The sequence below is a fragment of the Oryzias latipes genome, chromosome 9, assembly GCF_002234675.1.
Source record: "Oryzias latipes chromosome 9, ASM223467v1".
Taxonomy (NCBI): domain Eukaryota; kingdom Metazoa; phylum Chordata; class Actinopteri; order Beloniformes; family Adrianichthyidae; genus Oryzias; species Oryzias latipes.
Genome location: NC_019867.2, coordinates 24,569,955 through 24,591,171, shown reverse-complemented (window position 1 = coordinate 24,591,171; position 21,217 = coordinate 24,569,955). Strand labels below are relative to the sequence as shown.

General features: G+C 37.4%; 1 long non-coding RNA gene across 1 annotated transcript; it reads right to left on the bottom strand.

Moving 5' to 3' along the window:
* Positions 1–17,211: 17,211 nt before the first annotated feature.
* Positions 17,212–19,305, bottom strand: LOC111947925. The gene is made up of 3 exons (XR_002873885.1): positions 19,251–19,305; positions 18,835–18,930; positions 17,212–17,285 (listed from the first exon to the last, which is right to left on the bottom strand). It is a non-coding gene; the product is annotated as an uncharacterized LOC111947925 (long non-coding RNA).
* Positions 19,306–21,217: the final 1,912 nt, after the last annotated feature.

Here is a 21,217-nt window from a genome sequence, read left to right as displayed (position 1 = left end):
TACAAAGTCTGCTAGAACTGTCTTAAACAGATCACTTAGACCAGTAAATTAAGACTATTTTATAAGTAACTTCATGTTTGGTTGAATAAATAGTAAAGAACAGCGAGATCATGCTGAACCCTGTGCGCGGAAACATCTGAATTGAGTTTTAAGAATGGCGTCCTGCTGCATGAAGTCTTCAGGCTCTGCTGCCTCCTGCTGCGATGCACTTGTTTAAAGAGAGAGAAAGAGGGCAGAATGGCAGAGCCCGAGAGGAGTGACACAGATGAGGAAGCTCAAACTCTCCTGGTAGAGGAAGTGTGATCTTCATTTTTCCCACTCTGTGATCAGAGGCAGTTTCTGCTACTCTGGTTAAGCAGAGTCCCACAAGTGACGTCTTTGTACTAATGCTATGCCTACTGTGTCATCAACTTCACATGCATTACAATGACACATTTATGCTAATTAGTCCACAAGGTACTGCTTAGAATAATGCTCAAAGTACCAACCTTTAATCAAAAAAAGGTGAGGAGGTTTGCAGTAATTACTTTATAATACTTTATTGACGCAGGTACACTGCAGGTGTCTAACACCATTTAAGTCTGTTTTTTTTCCAAGAATGTCATAAAAGACGCACAGAGAGCCCTCCATGAGCACACACTTGCACATTAGTGCATATAATTAATTTTTTTATGGACTTTTTTTTTTTTTACATATGTTTTGTTGCCTTTGGGTTATTTCCAAACAAACGAGACTGAAAAATATATTGAGGGAGGTCAGAAAATGTGACTCTGAAAGACCCACTCTGATGAAAATGGTGTTTTTATCTGTGGCATTTTTTGATGATGGAGAACATATAGAAGGACAATTAAGCTTAAAATAGCATTTCTGAGAATTTCTTCATTGAAATTGTTGTGAATCAGTGGCATTTGGAAAAAGCTTGGAGCTGCGAAGTAGAACCGACAATGGCAAGCTAAAAACTCCACTTCATTCTGAAGCATCCACTTGTGGACAAATAGTCCATGTACGTGTTTGTTTTCCTTGACTGAGCTGATATCTGGCTAAAAAATATGACTAGACACCTCCAATATTGTTCTTCATTTTTATTGCACCAGTAATGTTAGATTCGGGGTGTGAGGGCCAGAGAGCATGTAAACAAATGAGTAATGGGAAATGGGGCGGGCTTACAGCCATCAACTCAGAGGCAGAGCTGCAGGAACTACTGCAGAAACTACGTCCTAGAAGATGACAGAGGTTTTTTGATTATGCCTAAAAACAGCATGATCATAGTTAAAAGACCACAGGGAACGCTTTGGTAATAGATCAAAAGATGATCTCAGTAGGACTAAAACAAATAGGTTTTCTGAAAATATTTTAGAGTACATATAAACAAACAAGTTGGTTGACAAAAATAAAACCATTTGTGATTGAAATACTTTTAATTTCATGTTAACCGGTTACTGTTATTTGCTGCAGGGCCCTAATGCAGGAGACATGGTTGCGTGGCAGAAGGTCAACATTTGCAAAACAGATGACATGTCAAAGACAAGCGGAATGTAAGAATTCGAAACCCACTGAGGGTTCATTAATTTAAAAAATGCAAATGTAATCAATGAAAAAGAAAAAAAAATCTTAGCCATTCATGACATTTTGTACACACTTATATAGCACAGTATATATTACACCAAATAATTTCCAGTTAGCTCAATGCGGTATCTAGAATTGTGTCTTCAAAAACCACCAGAGCAACAAAGCTTTTCTCAATACAAAATCCTGCCTATCTTATGTAATTACTTTGGCTTTCTGTTATGTTTCCAGTTTTGCTCAATTTAACTGTAATTGAACTGGAAATTTCAGTTGGATCTGGAAAAGCTAATTGGCAAACATTTACACAGCTTTGTAAATATATGCACATTTTTTATGCATGTTTTCCCTTGTGGCTTTGTCTTTGCATATGTTATATGTATTTACTCTAATTGGAAATTTTTGATCTGACACTTTGGTATTTTAAACAGGGGATGATCAACACTTAAAACACGGAAATATGGTTGTTTTGCCCTATCAGCATTTAAATGTCTTCTTCCTAATGAGGCACAGTGCTGTTGAAGCTTAAACAAGAAACAAGATGACATAAAAAAGAAATGATTTTCAGGAATGACAGTAAATATTTTGACTTTGAACATTTTTTCAGAACATATTTGTGAAATCCAAATGAGTTTGGCTTTAAGCAAATAGCTCTAAGTTAATGCAGCTAATGAAGGAATGTGGGTGGCGCTGGTGGGTTGGGAACATCTTTTTAGAATTAATTGCAATTCCCTAACGTTAGCCACTCTCTATGTTTGAACTATTTTCACTATTTTTATTTTTTATTTTACTAGTATACTTTTTTAATATTGTGACTGTGATTAAAGACAATAACACTCAATAAATCCATGAATCATACATGTTCATTTGCATTTCCTATGGGATATATATATATATATATATATATATATATATATATATATATATATATATATATAACAAAGTTAATTCTTGATAGATTTTAATTTTGTCGTGACACAAGATGCCACGTTTGGGGAATGAAGATATGTGGGATGAGAAGCGAAGATGTGGGTGGAGTTTATTATGCTATTGACTGTTGTTTACAGTTTGGATAGATGAAGTTAAAGGGACTAATATATTTTAGAAAATGTTTCTTCATTAATCAAACAGGAGCCTCATCTAATGACAAAGCTTTTTTTCTCTTTTATTCAGCTGAGTTCAGTTTATTTTTAAAGCACAATTCATAGTAATGGACGTCTGAAAGCGATACATAAAAAGCAAAAAAAAAAAAAAAAAAAAAAACCTACATCAGACAGGGCTTAGTTATTAATGAAAATGTGTTCTAAGTGGAAAATTGGGAATAAAACCTCCAGCAGAACCAGAATCTGTAAGTGTGACCATCTGCTGTGATTCATTGGGGTCCTGGAGGACATAAAAGAAACAGACTCGAAGAATACCGGAACATCTGTTGTAAGAGAATAAGGCAACTGCAGCAATGAGAGAACAGGAGGCAGATGAATGAAAACAAAATCGCTAAAATATCTATTATCAAACAATAGAAACAGATCAGTGATTACAGCATAAAGTAATCAGGAAACAGATAAACACAAATTTACCCTACATCTGTTGTAGAGCAAAAGAGATACTGTATGTTAGTAACTGCAAAGGTGAGACAACATGACTGAGACTGACATACTAAGTAAATCAATGGAACATCAGTCATGTGGAACTCCTGTTAAAGACACAAAGAGATACACTAGAAACTGGAACAACGAGAAAACTGGATGAAAATAAAGAAATGGAAAGTTGACTGTAATAGCTGTAAAGGGAAAAGAGTTTTGTTCAAAGTGCTGTTCACACCGGCCTCAGCATTGCGTATTTAAGAGACCACTTCCAATAAAAAGTCTATCTCAGGGGTTGGCAACCTTTACTACTCAAATAGCCAATTGGATCAGTTTCCTACAGAAATAAAAGCACAGGGAGTTGTAACACTGAGGGGGTTAGAAAAAAATAGTTTTGCCGAAATATCGCAATAGTTCATTTAGTGATACTTGTATTGATTCAAAATGCCGTCAGGATATTTTTTAACTATTTATTTTAAATATTTATGAGCGTGTGAGTATTCCTTTGGTCTTTTGTCTATTTTCCACAACCTTGAATAGACTTTTCCGACTATCAAACACAGAGTTAAGATGAGTGAGATAATGGAAACAAATACACTTTGATGCAGACTCCTTTCTATTTTTTTTTCTTTAAATCCAGTAAACCCAATTACGTATATTCATTTTATGGATGACAACTCTTTTTTATTAGGAAGCAGCTGTTAGTTTGTTGCGGGTCTGGAATCATTAGCGGTGAGTCTAAGCCCCGCCCCCACCTCTCTACCTGTTCACACCTCTGTGGCTCCAAGTTGTTTTCCGCCGTGTGTAACCCCCCCTCCAGCGTGTTCTAAACAGACAGCGCAACATACGGTCTTTATAGCAGACGGTGGACAGGATAGTAGGGGCACCCTAATGCAAATTTAATTAATTTTAAACGGAAATGGGTGGTTTTTAGTTTAGAAAAGAAAACAGGCTTTTATTTTGGTGCTCATTTGTCCCCTATGAGACTGCCACTGATCTTTTTAGAAGAACTTTCCATCACATAATAGACTCTGGTCGGCGTTCACAGCTGCAGACATGCGTGCTCACGCTGCTCTCTTCCTCCTGTCCACTCGTACTACCTGACGGTGTTGAAGGCACCACGAAAATCTTAGAACATGATAGTTATTTTACAAAACCACAGAGAGCCGCAGCACAAGGATGAAAGAGACGCATGCGGCTCCGGAGCCGCAGGTTGCAGACCCATGGTCTATCTAAACACATGAATATGTGTGTTTCAGGCTTGCACATTCAAAACTCTCGTGTTCAATGTTCATGCGTCACTACAAAAATTTCAAGCCAGTTTTCGGCCTCTACATATAAAACGGGCAGCCATTAAAACGTGACCAATCACGGAATCAAATTTGATAATGATGTATGGATGGCGCCCCTTTTAATTCATGGCAGAGCCAACCATTTGGAAACTGATCATGAAGGAGAAATTAACAATTGCTTTTTGTGCCCTGTCTGATTTATATGACACCACGGCCAAATCCGATTTGCTTCACTTCCCCATCCCTACTTTTTTTTTCCATATCTCTCCAAGAGGTGAGATATGGAAAAAAATGGTTTCTTAAAATTCGGATGTTACTCGCACCTAATGACATCATTAATATTCGCTGGTCATCTACGTTAGCGTGTAAGTACCAGCGCTAGGAAAAGACATAACATCGGTTTTATAACTTTAAAGCAAAAACTCATTAATTATATTTAAATGTAAACATCTGTGAATCAGAGCAAAACCACATGAAGAAATGCACTTCTCCTCCCCTCACAAGCACGATGCAAATCACCCTACCGAGGGAGGGATAGCCAGCCCTAAGTTGCCATGGCTACCCCTTAGAAAAACACTTTCGGAAAGCACTCCAGCTCCAAATGCCCCAACAATTAGAGCAATAGGGAGGAGCCGGAGGGTTAGGGAAGCCATTTGGACTTTGACTTATATAAATCAGGATAGAGCTGTGAAAGGAAAACCCTAGAGCAAGATTCCAAAGGTTTGCTCAAGTGCTAATCGTGAAGAGCAGTTATGCCAAACCTTCAGGTAGCTACATGAGGCCAAGATCTGGCAGACCATCAGGTGTGCCCAGCACCTAGGGGTATGAACAGCTCAAAACAAAACTTAATAGCAACAGTGACATAAGAATGATTTTATTTTTGGCATTCACAAGGGAAGTTTTTGTTGGGGAGAACCCACATCGTCAGCCTTGCTGCTCATCCAACAAATGCCTGTGATAAAAAAATGTGGCATCATGAAAATAGTATAGGATTCATTCAAATAATTTTTAAAAATATACCATTTCCCTTCATGTGTTTTATCCAGTGTTTACATACACATTAGACACAACGAGAAACAGAAACACATTATCCACATTCATTTTTTTCTCAAGGACTCCTATGTCGTGTCTGGCCTATTTTTTGTTTGTTTGTTTTGTTTGGATTTTTAATCAAATGGAACAGCCTGCCCTGAAATGCAAAAATGCTTTTTGCAAGTCCAAGCCAACTCTCATGCCCCAAACAAAAGTCAATTTTGAAATCAAAAATGTCTTATTTCAAATGAGCCTCCCTTATTTCTGTGATATTCTAAAACATAGTGTTTGATTGCAATTCTTTCCATTTCTTAGTGTGGTTTTCACCTCTAGATTTTAAGATATGTTTTGTTTCGCCTTAAAAATCCCCGTCTCAAACATTTGTGCAAACACAAGTAAATAAAGTTGGTTCAAAATAAATAATAGTTGTAGGTAATAAATGTGGTATAGAACATCCACTCTGAAAAGGAAAAGCCAATAACTATAATTACATCTAAGCATAACATTATGGGGAATTAGCAGTTCTTTTATTTGACATCATAAACCTATGAAAAAGACAAACAATAAACATACCAAGCAGCAGAAACACACACACACACACAGATGCCATACAAATCAGGTCAGCCACATCTGCAAAGATAGCATCAATGTGTGTTTTAGCAGGTGAGTCAAGGTCATCTAAACGCCCATGCATCAGTCCACCCACACACTGCAACCTCACTTTCGCTCCTGTGACAGCATGACATTTCTGTCATCTCACCTCTGGCTCTTTACCTGTGATTCCTTTTTGATGGATTTTTTTTCAAAGCTCTCCATAGTTGCCTTTGTTCCTGCTATAAAAGAGGGGCATAATTATACCGTAGGAAAGCTCCCAGTTGGCTCAAAAACTGCAATTAGATTCATTTTGTGGTGTCTAATCTGACAGTTATGCACTGTGCAGTCATTTCAAGGAACTAATGCCAGACTATGTGGTGGAGTTTCTGCTCTGTGGCCTTTGATCAGCCTGATACAAGTGAAAAACACCAGGTTTGCAGAAAGCTAGACAAAAAAGAACAAACTGTGTCATTTAGTCAATTAAAACAAAACATCTGAACCGTCAGCAGCAGCTAAATTGTCTTGCTTTTTTGTTAAGTAATAAACGTTTGTGTCACCTCATTGTACACAGTGGAGAAAAAAATCAGGTTTTGATTAAAGACTACATTATTTTACTTAAGCTGTTGTGATTACTGGTCTTTGTGTTTGTGGAGAGAGCTATTTTGTGCGGAAAGGGAATTTATTTAATACTAACCCATTGGTTAATGGTTATGTTGCTGCATGTTTGCATAAAAAAAAAACTCAAACCCCCCCCCCCAAAAAAAGAGCTTTTCAAACTCCAAATGAAAACATAATATATAGGAACTTTTTGCTATTTAAAATTCATTTTTGTTCAAACAATAGTCCTGTACACTCTCCATTTCTGAGTATTAATTTATTTATATCACTGTGAGTCAGGAACAGACGAAAATAACGATGTTTGAAAAAGATTGTATTTGTTATTTGGAAAATACAGGGACCTACTTGTGGACTACTAGGTCCATATATTTTGATGTTTTCCTTGTCCGTGCTGGCATCTGGCCCAAAACTGCACGGCTGGATAGCTTCAATATTGCTCGCTATTTTTTTTTGCACTGGATAATGTTAGGTTGGGGTGTGGGGGGTTGCAAGCTAGTAGAAGAGCATGTAGTACTATCAGCAACGGGAAGGAGATGCCCCCGCCCACCAACAGTCTCACACACAACCCAGAGACAAATTAACCTTACATCTGTTGTAGGACAACAGAGATACTGTATGCAAGTAACTGCAAAGGCAAGACAACATGACTGAGACTAACATACTTAATAAATCAAAGGAAGATCAGTGGTTCTACTGAACCACTGACGCTCTGGAGGAACTACGTCCTAAAAATGATTTTTTTTTTTTTTTGGCTAAAAACAGGATGATTATAGAACACTTGGAACTCTTTTGCAATAAATTATTATATGATCGGAGTAGGACTTTGATGCATTGCATGTGTGCAATACCTGTTTATTCACATCCCTGTTGCTTAGAGCCTGAAGGGTTTTGTTTTGAAGTTTAAAAAGGCATGTTTTTCTTCCAAACTAATTTCTGCTGAAATTTTTCAGACTTGACTTAATGTAAAGGTTTTATGTTTTGGTTGTGTGATGAGATCAGAGTGTATATTCAGAGACTCATCCTCCCTGCAGCACTTTAGTCCAACTCGCTCTATTATGACCTCCTGGCTTTGTCTTTATCGACAAAGGGAGATCACAGCAACAAACAATTTTCCCTTCAGGACTTTGTAAAGTCTGTCTTGAATTTGAATTTATACAAACCTTAAGATCTCTGCCTTCTCAGTGTAGTTTGGTTTGTTCTGCCAGATTTACTGCCTCAGTCATAAAAATTGTGAGGCTTGTTTTTTTATTTATTAATTTTTTTTACAAACTTTGAAATAAGGCAAACTTTTTAAAAAACAAACCAACATTCTTTCCTTCTTACTTGTTTTTTTTGGTTTTAGTTCTTTAACCTTTTACTAAAAGGTGGTCCCCTGCTTCATTTAATAATTTCAAAGTTATTTCTTGAAACTAAAAGATGCTGTTCATCTCGCACCATTATGCTAAGAGCACACCGAATACTTGTGGAGTAAAAAATAAAAAGAATTAGGTGATGCATTTAAAGAGTCAGTGACTACCTCTGAATTGTGTTTATGTACTAAGAGAGTAACAATTGGTGCTAAATGTACTTGATTAGGCCATTAAAAAATGTGTACATACAAGACATCACTCGGATATGGCTTCCAATAGGTAGGCTGCTAGTTTAAACTCTGGAAATGGCTTATTGTCAGTCATTTTAAGCTTTTATTGTAATTTGTGTAAGGGATAATGTCCGACAAAGTGTGCATTATCAGAAATTAACGCAGCCCGTGAAAGCCGGAACCGTCCAACATGAAGTGCACACTTCCAAGGCCATTAACCCGCTCATACCATGGTCACTTACAAAATCAGCTTTTAGTAATTTATTCTTGTTATCTTTTCAGTTTAGATAGCTTTTTCACAACAATTGGACTATTTGTTACGTGGTGTGGCATGTGACAACACGCGCCTTACACGGCTGAGCTGGCACTGACTTCGACTGCAGTTGCAAAGGAAAGCAATATATATGCTGATCGTCATTGCTGATGGTAACCCTAAATAAAGCATCGGTTTAGAGAGAAAATTCACCTTTTATTGCTTGTTTTTGCCCAGAGGATGAAGCAAAATTAGTTTCAAAGAAGCTAGCACAGTGATATAGAACATTTAGGTTGTATGTGTGGTACATCTCTTTCTAATCCACACCAAGCAGCCAATCACAATAGAGTATTCACCCTTGACCATGGTTTAAATATTCATAAATATTCCTGTTAGCCTTCATAGAACAAGCCCGATGAAAAGTTTGTATTTTTTAGATATAAGAACTACTGCCAGACTATTTTTGAAAGTCAGCTTTCCACCATCGTCCAATGCTATCTGGATCCACTCTCCCCAGCCATAATTTAGCAGTCACTAATCTCTTTCAGATTAGACTCTCTGCAAAAGATGTAATCCACTTGTATGTTCCTCCTTCCACTTTATTGTGCATCACTCTTTTCTGGATGAATGTATTCTCCATCACCATTTTCTTTTTGTTTGAAAAAAGTCCATCATCTGATCTTCTGCATTCCTATCCTGGCCAACAAACGTCCCCATGTCCTCTGTTACCCCCACTCACGTCTATTAAAAACAGCCCTAATGCCCACCCACACTTTTTAGGATGTCCTGGATCTCCTCATCCATCTCCCTCATAAATTTCTCCTTCTCCACTAGCTCATTTCCTACCTGGGAGGCATAATTTAAAACATTAAACATACGGGTTCATACAACTTCCAGCTGCAGACTCATGACCCTGTCTGACACTCTCTTTACCTCCAGAACATTTTTAGCAAACTACTCCTATAGGATCTCTTCAACCCATTTTAAAATAGCTTAAACCTTTTTCCAATATGTAACCCCTGCTTTCTTTCCAGCTGGTCTCTTGAACATTCAGGATCCCTACCTTTCTTCTATCAGTTATGTCTCTAGTTTTCCTGTCAAGTCTCTATATTCAAGGCTCCTATCCCTGTTGCTACAATCACACTGGGCTCAGACACATGCGTTCAGGAGGCCACTTCCAATAAAGGTACATTCACACCAGCTGCATCAACTCATGTTTACATAGGTTTTTCACTGGAAGAGCTGCCTAGACACATGTAAACCCTTGTTTTACACTTCTGCAGCCAGAACTCTTGCATTCATGCGTCGCTCTCAAGTTATTAAGACCAGTCACAGGCTCTACGTAAAAATCAGGTGTCCTTTGATCGCAAGCTGGAAGTTCATACTTTTGACTGCTAAATCGTGAAAATGCTGAACTTTGACCACTCAGGGATTTGGAATTGGTAGTGATGTGCAGTTAGAGTCCTTTTCAAAACACAGTAGTGCCAGCAGTTATAAACATGAAGGAAAAACCTTTCTTTTTCTCTTTCTGATCATCAACAAGCCTTCCTGTTCTCCTGTATGACCAAATAGTCCCATTTTGAGAGAGTTATAAATTAAGGTAAGACTTACTTTTGTTCAAGCTCTTCATTACGTAAGAATATTAATCCCACCAATAAACCTAAAGCTTGGATAAAAATCTTATGAAGAGAATAAATACAATAAATAGGTTAAAAATGAACAACAAACAAAAAAATTGTATTTGCTCTAAAGTGTCAAATGCAATTCAAGTTTAGCTTCACTTAGTGCCAAATAAGAATTTTGACATCATGAAAACAAGAATAAAGTCTCCTTTTTCTCATATTACTAATAAGTTCTAGTTTATACATGATTATCTTACACATGTACATCGGAGTGAACATAGCATGTATGTTTTTGTTTACTTACAGTTCAGACCAAAAGTTTGTACACACCTTCTCATTCAAAGAGTTTTCTTCATTTTCATGACTATGAAAATTGTAGAGTAACATTGAAGGCATCAAAACTATGAATTAACACATGTGGAATTATATACATAACAAAAAAGTGTGAAACAACTGAAAATATGTCATATTGTAGGTTCTTTATAGTAGCTACCTTTCGATTTGATTAATCTTTTGCACACTCTTGGAATTCTCTTGATGAGCTTCAAGAGGTGAAATGTTTTTCACTTCACAGGTGTGCCCTGTCAGGTTTAATAAGTGTGATTTCTAGACTTATAAATGGGGTTGGGACCATCAGTTGTGTCGTGCAGAAGTCAGGTGGATACACAGCTGATAGTCCTACTGAATAGACTGTTAGAATTTGTATTATGGCAAGAAAAAAGCAGCTAAGTACAGAAAAACGAGTGGCCATCATTACTTTAAGAAATGAAGGTCAGTCAGTCTGAAAAATTGGGAAAACTTTGAAAGTGTCTCCACGTGCAGTCACAAAAACCATCAAGCGCTACAAAGAGACTGGCTCACATGCGGACCGCCCCAGGAAAGGAAGTTCAAGAGTCACCTCTGCTGCAGAGGATAAGTTCATCCGAGTCACCAGCCTCAGAAATGGAGGTTAACAGCAGCTCAGATTACAGACCAATGGCACACAGAATTCTAGCAGCAGACACATCTCTACAACAACTGTTAAAAGGAGACTGTGTGAATCAGGCCTTCATGGTAGAATATCTGCAAGGAAACCACTTTTATAGAAAGGCAACAAGAAGAAGAGACTTGTTTGGGCTAAAGAAGACAAGGTATGGACATTAGACCAGTGGAAATCTGTGCTTTGATCTGATGAGTCCAAATTGGAGATTTTTGGTTCCAACCACTGTGTCTGTGTGCGATTCAGAAAAGGTGAACAGATGGACTCTACATGCCTGGTTCCCACCGTGAAGCATGTAGGAGGAGGAGTGATGGTGTGGGGGTGCTTTTTCTGGTGACACTGTTGGGGATTTATTCAAAATTGAAGGCAGACTGAACCAGCATGGCTACCACAGCATCTTGCAGCGACATGCTATTCCATCTGGTTTGCATTTAGTTGGACCATCATTTTTTCCAGACTGGACTATTGTAAATCCCTTTATTCCGGGATCGACCAGTCTCTCCTCCACCGTCTTCAGCTGGTCCAGAACTCCGCTGCCCGACTTCTAACGGGGACCAGACGGCGTGATCATATCACACCAATACTGCGCTCTCTGCACTGGCTGCCTGTTTCTTTTAGAATTGATTTTAAAATCTTACTCTTGGTTTTTAAATGTTTAAATGGTCTGGCACCTCCTTATCTTTCTGAGCTCCTGCAGAGCCATTGTCCTCGTAGAGCTCTGCGATCTGTAGACCAGATGCTCTTAGAGGTTCCAAGGACTCGACTGGTGACCAAGGGGGACAGAGCGTTTTCAGTGGTTGCTCCCAAACTCTGGAATCGTCTCCCCCTGTCTGTGAGATCTGCCAGATCCTTAAACGATTTTAAATCTCTGCTAAAAACTCATCTTTTTACATTGGCTTTTAACACCAGAGAGAATGATAATTAGACAGTTTTTTTTTTTTTTTTTTGTGTGTTTTCTTTTATTGATGATTTTATTATCATTTTACTGTGTTTCTTTGAATTTTACCTATGGTTTTAGTGTAGTTATACGTGTGCAGCACTTTGGATGTCTGGAAGATGTGAAAGTGCTATACAAATAAAGATTTGATTGATTGATTGATTGATTGATTTATTTTTCAACAGGACAATGACCCCAAACACACATCCAGACTGTATAAGGGCTATTTGACCATGAGGGAGAGTCATGGGGGGCTGCGCCAGATGACCTGGCCTCCACAGTCACTGGACCTGAACCCAATTGAGATGGTTTAGGGTGAGCTGGACTGCAGAGTGAAGGGAAAAGGGCCAACAAGTGCTAAGCATCTCTGGGAACTCCTTCAAGATTGTTGGAAGACCATTTCAGGTGACTACCTCTTGAAGATCATCAAGAGAATGCCAAGTGTGCAAAGAGGTAATCAAAGCAAAAGGTGGCTACAATGAAGAACTTACAATATGACATGAATTCAGTTGTTTCATACTTTTTTATGTATATAATTACACATGTGTTAATTCATAGTTTTGATGCCTTCGGTGTCATAAAAATAAAGAAGACTCTTTGAATGAGAAGAAGTGTCTAAACTTTTGGTCTGTACTGTATGTTTGTATTGACACATTTAATTCAATGTTTTGACTGAGATAAAATATGCACATTTGAAAACTAGTGTTTACTTTACATGTCAGCATGGAGAGATCTCTCCCCAGAAGGCTTTTCTGCTGAACACTAAGCTAAATATAATTCCAACCGACAGACAAACTCCCAGCTGCTACCATTGAGTCACTTCTCTGATTTTCCCCCAAACTAAACTTATACATATTTGTTTAGCTGCTTGATTACCTCCTGCGATGGATGGAAAATTTAAATAGATCTGTTTTTTCGTTTTTTTGCTACTTTGCATTCACACAATATACGTTGAAGAAAATTATAGTCTATTGAGGTTATTTTCATCCTAAAAATCCATGCTGGAATTTAAATTGAGACCAAAAGGTTCTCACATGTCATGACTGAATTTACATCTAACTGCTGTTTTACATAGATCAAGATAGTCTGATTGCTATTTTTTTCTTAGATGTACAATGTAATCCTGATGCCAAGGCCCACATATCTGACTCATGTGTGCACTCAAAAACATTCCTCCTCCATAAACATGGTAACATTTTGCTCCCTTGGCTTTCAGAACATGCATGCATTGTTATGGCCTTGATATGTTTGGGGTTGTTCCTATTGCGTGTTATATTGTGTGTGCGTGCATGCGTGTATGTGTTTTACCCGCAGAAGCCCCAGCGTTGTTTTGACTTGCCAGTGACTATGGGTGTAACAATTCATAACATTTAACTGTTATCTCATTTCATAATTTGTGGTTACTGATACAACTCATATTTTGATCAATCTGATTTGATCTATTCACTGACCTAAAAGGGATCCAGGACATTTTTAGCCAAAAATTCCACCAGTGTGACTCAGAGATAAATACCTGATACTGAACAGTGCAGGTGAAGTTTTCCAGATTTATTTGTATTTCTTGCAAGATAATTCAGTGTAAATTAAATATGTAAACAAGAGTTAATGGAAAATCCATTCACAAACGGAACATTCTTACAACATTCCACCACACTGTCTGGTCACATCTTTATTAAATTCAATGTGTTTCCACACGTTGGACTGTAATAAGGGATTGATCAATTTTTGCTTCCATCAAATGTGTGTTGCCCGCTGTGATAAAATAAACCTACCGTGCCTCAATCCAAATGGTATTTTCCAATATTGATATAATCAAGATTACATTTAGAATTGCTTTATTTCAATTTTAACCTATTTTTTAATGGTATAAGTTGATTCTATTAACGACTTGACTAATCCATACGTTGGATTGTATAAAAAGAAATCAATGAAGTTGATTAATCGTTACACCCTTACTAATGGTAGCAGTCCTGTGATGCCTTTACCAACCGGCTTCATTTTCGGACTAACCTCTGGCCCTACGGAGAGAGTTATTTGTAAAACTCTGTCATGGATATACTTTAGATTCATCTACAACATGGTTTTGTTAGCACACTTTAAAAGTCCCACTCCGATCATCTTTTGACATACTGTGAAAGCGTTCCCTGTGGTCTTTCAATTATGATCATGCCATACAGCCAAAACATGTGTAGGGGTAGAAATTCTCTTCAAATCTCTGAGTTGTGGGCGGGAGCAACCCTGCCACCTTTTCCCATCATTCATAACTGAGGGCTCTCTTTTTACATGCTCTCCCACTAGTTTACAGTCTCTCACAACCCAACCTAACATTAGCAGTGCAACAACAATGGTGGAGCCATATTAAGGATATCCAGTCGTACAATTCTGAGCCAGGTTCCAGCTCAGACGAGAAAAATAAAGATGTACATGGATCTATTTGTCTGCAAGTAGATGCCTCAGAATGGAGCGGAGCAGGGAGTTTGTGCCCCGCCCAACATATTTTCTCCATAAGTCTTTTTCATATTGCATTATTTTGTCTGCTCCTAAATCACTGCGATTTAAATAAAGAAATAGTCAGAAATGCAATATTGGGCTGAATTTTCTTTAAATTTGTCCTCCATCTTCAGAAAAATGTCACAAGAAGATGTTGAAAACACCAAAAACACCATTTTCATCGGAGTAAATCTTAGTTACTGTGCTTCTCCAGCCGCTGCATTGTTTTCACTGGGGGCTTATTTGTAGTCTGCAAACTTGTGTTGTGCTTATGCTAAGTTTTTTGATTGATTTATTTTTGTTCATCCTGTATAACATTTCAAGCACACCTTTTACCAGAGGCAGAGTTAGCTTTGTTTGTCATTTTTAGTATTATTCACAGTTTCTTTGTTCTTTTTTCTTTACTGTTCATAAAACACCTAAGCTGCATTGTAATTCCCACTGGGTTCACTTTTTTATTTGTGTTTCCAATTCTACCTGGTGCCTGGGTATAACATTTTTCCTTTGATGAAATAAAGAAGTTTAACAAAAAAAAATCCATTTTTGACTGAACTGTACATAAAATAAAAATACTTCAACACGTTCAAGCAATTTAATTTTCTGTTTCTTACCTCTTTCCTTACATTTTTTTATACTTTTTCGAATTGAAGTTAGTGCATCTGTCGCTTTAAACATCTGTGCTGTGATTATATTTATTTAGAGGGCTTTCTTCTCAGTAGAACAACAGAGAAGGCAGAAAACAATGTTCTTCACCCTGGTCTATGCCTCCTTTTCAGTCCAAATAATAAGCAGAGAATTTCCTATCCTTCTCCTTTTTTTTCCATCTAAAATTTGTAAACATATTTGTCATAACAGAATCTTTTGCTTTGGATTTTAGGAGTTGAACCTCTCTGTTTCTTGTTTAATTCAGATGTGCGTACCCTTTTTCATTCTGTTTGTCATTTATACTGTATGAAACATAAGTACTTTGCTGCAGGGGGTAATGTTATGCAGCTTTTTTGCTGTTGTTGTTTTTACTGTGTATTTAATGGAGGTGCAAACATCATTTTTGAGTTTGCTTTAAATGAGAGCACAAGTAGTGCAGAATAGGCCCAAACAGACGTTTGTCATGCTAAGCTGAAAGAGCTTTTTTATCACAGTTGGACTTTTGCTGCATCCTCTTGTGGATAGAACCCAAGTTCAGGAACAGTTCTAACTACCTTTAAACACACTGTTTTCAGTGAAAAATAATCATCTTGATTCTTTAGTTTCAGTCAACCTGAGGCCTGATTTTTATTTTATCATGTTTGTCTCCAGTTTGGGAGAAGGGCATTTTCCATTTCACTTAGATTTGTTTTTTGTTTTTTTTTATTAAACACTGTAAACCCGAATAAGTTCAGTGAACTCAAAAATTTTGAGGAAACAGATTACATAATAATTTTTGAGTTATCTTACTTAAAAACTATAAGTTCATTTGAACTTAAAATTTTTGAGTTGAATAAAATAAAACAATTTAACCAAATGTAAATTATAACTTTTTATTTAACCAACTTAAAGATTCTTACTTTACTAAAATAGCATATTATGATTTTATTGAACTTTAAAACAGTACTTAATTAACTGAAAAACATTAATTTATCTCAACTCTAATTTAATGCTTTGAAGTATAAACTAAGTCTTATATTCTTAGTCAAGATCACTGTTACAAAAAACGGAGGCAGAATTGCAATTGCATGTTTATTATTTATCAACCTGCATGAATGCATTAGAACAATTTGTTGTACAACAAAATACAAAAACACTGCACAAATTGTGTTAAAAGTACACCAGCCATTAAAATATAAAAATAAATCAACCCTTAAAAAACAAAAAAAGTGCATCAGTCTTTTACACCATTTGCATATAATAATTTGTTGTAATGCAAAACACAAAATACAAAAACACTGCACAAATTGTGTTAAAAGTACACCAGCCATTAAAATATAAAAATAAATCAACCCTTAAAAAACAAAAAAAGTGCATCAGTCTTTTACACCATTTGCATATAATAATTTGTTGTAATGCAAAACACAAAATACAAAAACACTGCACAAATTGTGTTAAAAGTACACCAGCCATTAAAATATAAAAATAAATCAGCCCTTATACAAAAAAAAAGTGCATCAGTCTTTTTAAATTCTCCCACAAAACGTTGTCTTTTAACTGCTTTTTCTTGACAAACTAACACTCAAAATGATGCCAATCAATTTAAACAGCCATCAATGAAATGGAATGGAAAACAGTGATATTTGTATAACAATATTTTCAACAGTTAAGTAGAAGAGGAAATTAAAATCAACAACCATGAACATGGACAAAAAATACCATTGCGAGCATTTCCTAGTTTAACAGCTTGACATTTGGAACACTAACCTAACTATGCATGTGCCAACACCGTAATATGCTACTCTATCAATGAAAGATCGTTTTTGAGACGAAGAAGACATGGTTTCAACTGTTTCCCATCTTCAAGGCCCATCAGTTCTTTTTGGATGAATGTGAATGTATGAATCAGTCTTTTTGGATAGTCTAAATGCAAGACATAGATCAACCCAAACAACAAGACAAATGCATCAGCCCATTTAGAAATGTCGCTAACCATAACCTCATCTTCCACGACAACTGCTGCACTGAGTGGACTGAGATGGATTAAACTGTTCTCATTGACAGTTGTCAGAATGGCAACAGAGGCGCTACTGATGTCTGGCTCTGGTGACTCTTCAATCTGGAAAGGACAAAAACAATGTAGTATTAAAGAGAGAAAATTGATCGTTTCAGGAATGAAAACTTTATCAAAACCTACAACCTAAAATTGAATGACATTAAAAGCATGTCAGAAATTACATAAAGAAAATTATCCAAAGAAATCAAAATAATACTTTATTTGTATAAGACTGCTCATCATTCCATAAGGCAGCTCAAAGCACTGTATGTAAAAATAAAAAAAACTTTTAAGACATGACAATCTGAAAACAATCAGATTCTTTCAACCAAACCCCACCCCTCCGTCCACCTAACCAGTTTCACCAACATTACCCTCAGCTCGTCAGATCCAGTGCAACGCGGACAGACAGTGATGACCTTTTTCACCTGCATCTGTAAAACAGTGTTTTTCAACCAGCGTGCCGCGGCACACTAGTGTGCCGTGTGAAATTGCCCTCATTAACTGATCTAAAAACATTGACCATCACCTGGGTATCAGCTCTGTGTTCATCCAAACATCCTGATAAAACACTGAGTAGTTAGGAATATAAAAGATCATAAAATACCTTCTTTGCGTTTATTTTATTATATTAAAGACATTTTGATAAGAATGCAGGTACCGCCATGGGGAAATGTCTTGTGAGACAGATAGTTTGAAGATTGTGGTAAACACTGGTGCTAGCTGGTCAGCACATCCCTCCAGGACACGTCCAGGAATTCCATCAGGTCCAGCTGCTTATCTAGTATTCACCCTCTTGAACTCTTTACTGATGTCATGCTCACTCACAGTTAGCACTCGTTCCTCTCCACCAGGTTGTGTCATTGTTATGGAGCTGTTGTTCTTAAACTCGGCACAGAACAGCTCCAGAACAATAGCTGTGCTAACATGGCCAAAAGTAATCGAAAAGAACGCCTGATCGGAAGAAAAATTTGTGAAAAAATAAAAAGGCAGATGGACTTATACTAGGGTTGTGCCGATGGGTGATGGGTGAGTGACATCCCGATGGAGAGACACCATCGTGACGCCACGCCCCCGCCACCTTGCGAGTCGACACCATAAGCCGCGGTTACATGTGCAAAATATCTTGATGGGATCAATGGTCGGATTAGAATCCAACCATGTACATGGGCCCAGAAAAATGTTTTCAGAATATAACGAACGTTCACTAAGGTCACACTTTCAGTCGGAATAAATCATTCGCACTTTCGCAGTAGGGTTTGAAAACCGGAAGGGGATATAAGTTTATTGAAAAAAACTTTATTGAATATAACAATTCAATACAAAACAATGTTAAACAGCGCCGAGCAGCCATATACATTAACATGTCAGCTCGGTATTATACGAGACGATCTTCTAAACGTGCTTTTAATAATGTTACGGTTATTATGAAACAACTGTTCGCTCATCATTTGAATTTAATCTGTGTGGTCGGTGCTTTTTCTGAACGGAGCCAGAAAGAAGCCAGGATTAGCAGTATGCTAATACGGCGTGTGAGCTTTTCAAAGCAGAAATGTCGCTCAGTCCTTAGAAAACGTACAAACAATCACGTTACCCAACAAAAAATACTTACATTCCAAACTTTGAGGAATTGTGGGTCCTCCTCGCGTAGATATATTGGAAGCCCGTGCAGGACCAGAGTACGCTTGACATCGGCATCTTGCTCTTGCTGCACAGAGACGCACACAAATTAATATGGCAAATATATTTGAAATGACTGCACCTCTTGGTCTACCTCAGTTCAGTTTTTATATTTTTTATAATTTTCTTTAAGTTATACATTAATTAAAAAAGGAAAAAAAAATGCACATACTATGACACTATATTCATATTTACCAATGCATTGGGATCATTTTGATACTACTTATGGGAACATTTCATTCACTGAATTAGATACGCTTGGTCATCATCATGAACCGACCAAAGTCAGTCCTTTCTTTTAGCTATACTAATGCATAATGTTGATAATGCCATGCAGTTACACCTCACCTGTTCGTCATAGAGGTTCAGAAAATTCCGTAGAACCTCTGAACCCCTACCGGTTTGTGTCGCTTTTTGTCTAAACAAAATCAGCATCCTTGGTGTCCGTCTGTCTAGTTCAGAGTAGAACTGATTTCTTAGGTTAACATTAGTGATGCGATGGAACTCCGCACAGATCTACAAAAAAAAGTGTTAATCACCTCTTAAAAATCTATTAAAAGAACTGAAAGAAAGGTTTTACCTGTGAATCAATGCGGAGCGCAGGCCATTTTTGCAAGAACTCTCCAATCATTGGGTCTTCTTTAATGATCTCTAGGCGGCGAAGTGCAAAGGTCATCTGCATGAGTTTGTCAATCAACAGGAGATTTCTTTGACTTCTCTCAACTTCTTGTATGATTTGGATTCTAACATTTTCAAGGCTGGTAGAATCATGTCCCTTAGGGAAGTCAGGCAGGTAGTTCACCTCAGCATGCTTGGCTTTTTTTATATTGTGATGCGGATGCTCTTTGTCAGGATTATTGTGGCTTCTTCTGCCAGAATTTACAGCGACTTCTAGGCATCCAGCTTTGGCTAGCTTACTACGAAAATTCCCCATTTTATACTGCAAGCTCCACTTCCATCCATACCATCCACTTGCACTACTTTTCTCTTTGAGACATGGATGAGCCGTCACAAGAGCTTCTGCTGCCATGGCTATATTTTTTTCAGTAGGATAGGGTTTATAATTCATGATTGCTGTGGCCATGCTTTCCAAGATGCTACTTTTTTGGGATCTGGTCAAAGTGACTGTTTTCCATGACTGTTCATAAGCTGCATTTCCTTCTAGAAGAAGATGTTCCACTTCATAAGAGAAAGTAGGCACATTGAAGATGTCTGGCCAGGATTTCAGTCGGTCACTAATGGGCACATGAGGAAGCATTTCAGTGTTGGAACTTTGTAATGACTCGTTTTCAGCTTCAGATCTGACAACTTGGAGTGTCCCTTTTTCTGGTAAATCTTTAATGTCAACCAAGCAACAGAGTTGGCCATCAAAATCTGGATCTTCATAGTTGAGTGTAAACTCATGGTCAAGTCTTGGCCTACACTTTTCTTGCAGTGTTTGGATGAGATGCTCAACTGAATTGGGACGCTCAGTGAGGGTCAACTTCACAGCTATTTCTGGAGCTATGAACTTTGGGGGTTCTGTCATTGTCTGAATAAAAAAAACAAAAAACAAAAAGACAAATAAGATTACTTCACATTTTGATTAATTCACAGCAACATCACTTCCTAAGTGGAAGTATAAAGCGTTTTGGTGTCAACAAGAGCTTACCATTGACATTGTAGGCACAGACTGGCAAACTGTCATTAAGTTCCATTAGACTATGAACAGCAGTATTTCCAGGGAACAATTCAAATGATCTCAAATGTTCTGTGTAAAAGGACTTGTGACCATTGCAAAGAAAAGTTACATTGTTGTTGACAATGAGGATGTTTTCAACTTTGCTGAACTGCGGTAGTCCCCCTTCCTGACCAACTGAAACAAACATTCCAACATCATACGGAGTGCCATCAATAACAATCTTAGATGCTGCATAAATGATGTCAGAGTCTGTTATGTGATGTATGTGTTGTTTTGCCACGTCTGGTAGTTGTGAAACGAGAACAGAAGAAACACTGGATGTTTGTTGATGTGGCTTAAAAAAAGCTTTGGCGCTAAGGTGGTATGCAATCATGTACTGATGTCTAGTTGCAAGTGTTTTAAGAACATTCTTGAAATTTTGTGCATCATGTACAATGCGTTTGAAAAAGCGATGTTTCCCCTCAAATCTCATTGTCCACAAATGGACAAGGGGCCCAAAGCACCGTATGAGATGGGGGTAGTGTTCAATAAAGTGGTGTTTAGGGAGGAATGTGAAATCAGGAAAAACTTCCTTTAACATCTGTCTGTGATCTAGTATCTTGCTTTGCAAATACTGAATAGACTCCTCATCAAA